Source organism: Octopus bimaculoides, chromosome 20 (genome assembly GCF_001194135.2).
Source record: "Octopus bimaculoides isolate UCB-OBI-ISO-001 chromosome 20, ASM119413v2, whole genome shotgun sequence".
Lineage (NCBI taxonomy): Eukaryota > Metazoa > Mollusca > Cephalopoda > Octopoda > Octopodidae > Octopus > Octopus bimaculoides.
The window spans coordinates 30,228,129-30,231,666 of record NC_069000.1 but is presented as its reverse complement, the minus strand read 5'-3'; positions in this window follow the sequence as shown (position 1 = coordinate 30,231,666).

Below are 3,538 nucleotides of genomic sequence, written 5' to 3'. Positions count from 1 at the left end.
GCTGTGCATGATGCCACTAACACTGATTCTGAGGAAAGCAAAGGCTGGGTATGTATTCAAAAACCGTCAACGAAAAGTCAGCCATTTGTTATTCATGGATGACCTCAAACTTTATGGTAAAGATGAAGCCGAAGTTAGTTCCCTCGTTGATACAGTCTATACTTTCAGTGCTGATATCAGAATGGAGCTCGGACTGAGAAAGTGTGGTGTTAGTCTTGAAGAGAAGCAAAATCAAATGTATGGACGGGCTAGCGATACCGTTGGGAGAGGTTATGAAGGAGATAGAAGAGACGGGCTATAAGTACTTGGGGATATTGGAAATGGATAAATTGATGGAGAAAGAAATGACAGAAAAATTTAAGGTGGAGTACTTGTGCAGACTGAGACTGATCCTTAAGTCGAAATTAAACGGACGGAATAAGATTGAAGCTATCAAAGCTGGGCGGTTTCACTCCTTAGATATGGAGCAGGGGTAATCGCTTGGACAGTAGACGAACTAAACTGTCCAGACAGAAAGACAAGGAAGTTGCTGACTGGATATAGGATACTCCACCCCAAAACTAACACAGACAGACTGTATGTACCAAGAAAAAGAGGGGAAAGAGGACTGATTGGATGCAAACACAGCATTAGAACAGAAAAAAACAACAACACTGGCCCAGAAAGAATATAAGAGACGTCATGACAATATAACAAGGATTGTCCATTGGACACTTTGCAAAAAGCATGGACTTGACAGAGCAAAGGAGTGGTACAAGCATAAACTCGAAGGCATTTTCGAAAATGATAATGCAAAAATCCCTTGAGATTTTATGATTCAGTGCGACCATGAGAAAGAGAATAGGAAAGCAGACATAGTGTTAAATGAGAAAGAAAGCAAACGATGCTGGATCATAGACATAGCATGCCCAACTGACAACAAGGTATGCGATAAGGAAGAAAGAAAAGTTGATAGACATGACAGGTTAGCTTGGGAGGTTAAGCAGTTGTGATCGCTGAAAAAGGTGGTAGTAATACTAATAATTGTCGGAGCCCTGGGAACAGTGAGTAAAACTCTCGAGAAGTACATGGAACAAATAGGGGCTGCAATAAGGTTGGAGCACTTGCAGAAAACAGCACTGCTTGGAACAGTTCGAATACTCCGGAAGGTGCTCGAAAAAAAAAATTAATAATAATAAAAATAATAATTTTTAGCCAGCGGCTTTAGGGGAGTTGCTATTCGATTCTATCGACCACATACTTGACTGGTATTTTATTTTAATTGATACCGAATAGATGAAAGGCAAAGTTACCAGTGGTGACACTGGCCTCAAGTTATATCGACCCTTGCTGTCCCCTTCGAAACACTGGTCCTGTGGAAAGGGAACACTTGCATGCATGGGCATCTACTGGAATATCAACCGAAAAAGTTCACATCTGATCAGGTATAGATCTGACTTTCGGAGGCTCGGTCATACATGTTGAATGAAAAGTTAAACAGTATCAATGACTCATTTGTGGGTCATCCGACACTGGCAGAATGAATTACCAGCCTTATTTGAATGATTGTAACATTGTGGTTTTCACTTGCAGTATCCAAGGACCTGGTGGTTGTGAAAATGGGTGACAGATTAAAGCTACCCCCAACGTTGGGTACAATAGGCCGACAGGCTTTTGCAAAGTTTACGTCAACTAAATTTAAGTAGACGGTCAGATATTTTTAATATAAAAATTGTTTGAGCGGTTATATTTTATGTTGTTGAGTAGTATATGCTTGATTATGACTAGTCAGAAAGTTTCCATTGGTTTCACGCCTACTATTGCACTTGACAATATAAACGATCCACCAGACCCCCTGGCCGGAGACATAATCTCTTTACTAATAAAGGTAAAAATACAGTTTAGTAGTGAACGACATCTCTGAAACGAACAAATATCCGAAACTAAGATGCCCATTCTGGGAGAAACAGAGTCACTTCCCTTCGAACTATTCCAGTTGTGTCCGAAATGGGTTAGTTCGCGTACACGGGGAAGACCGCGTTTCCAGACTAAATTTTCTATCGTGGGGTACGGACTAAAATTTCACTTTTGTATTTAAGAAGGCACCTGTATTGTACAATTTTTTTAGGATCATTGTCCTCTCATCCAAACAAAGTTGCACGGCCTGACTCCGCTGAAATATGGCTCAGGTTGTTCCACTAGTTTCTCAGTTCTCTATAGTGCTTTCCCATATTTTAAACCCTATATATAGTTGGCTAATGTGGTAACGTTGTGCTTCTCTGGAATTTTAAAAGACGACCTATGATTACTTAGTCTGGTCTTAAAGAGGCCTTCTGTTGCTCCAACATATTTCTGTGTGTGTCGTTACGGTGTTGTTGCTGCCGCTGCTGTTGGACACCACTTCTGCTTCGTTGATCACATCTTCAGAGTTGCATCTAGCGTCTACTGAACATTCACTGCTAACCCTACATGAGTATCCTGCCACTGTACGGGATTTTGGGGCGTTTACTAGTATCTGTTTTCACCTCCAAGTTGACCAAGATTGTATTTTTACGTCAATTAGGAAAGAGGTTATGTGCCTCCGGCAAGCAATGGTAAACGTGAAACCAATGGTAACTTTCTGACAGGCCATTATATAAATACTTATGGGTAATAAGATATATTGATGGATAAAGAGTCATGTAGATATGTAAATATACAGGTAGATAATGCATCAGTAGAAAGATATATTGACAGAGATGTAGTTAGAAAAAAGTGTGTATTAAAAGTTATACAGATAGATAGAGATATATTGAAAGTTATATAGATATAGAAGAGTCAGAGAGATACATAAACAGACATGCAATTAAAGAGCTACCTAGATAGACATACATACATGCAGATAGACAGACAGACAGACAGACAGACAGACAGACAGATAGATAGATAGTTTCACAGGATGGTGACTATATAATTAGGTAAATAGATACGTAAGTAGGCATTCAGGAAAGTAGGTAAGTTATACAACACGTATATATGTTGATATATCTGTATACTTACGTTAACATTCATACAGACAAATGCATATGCAATCACATAAGCACACATATATGAATGCATATATAAATACATACATACACCCAAGCGTACAAGCACACACACTCATACGCATATTCACTCACCCACACATATACACACAAACACATACATATATACGGAGACCATTGCGCTCATGTATGCCAGTAGCGTGTTACGCATTTAAATGTTATCAAACTTGCATGGAATATCAACCGAAACAGTTCACCACTTCTCAACAAATGCCTAAGGACAGACAGATAATATATGAAATATTGTCAAACGAACAGAAGTGTTGAAAAAGCGGTTCGCTTGAAACGGCAATGATTCCAAGCCAGATTTGAAAACGGAAGTCGACACGCGTGAGAATAGCCAGTCACTCCGGAAACGGGAAATGTACAAGCGCCATTAAATCTTTTCAAAGAATCAGCTCAGAATAAAAGTTCGATTGAAGAATAAGTAATAAAGCAGTTATTATTGGCAGAACCTGGTCAAATATAACTGC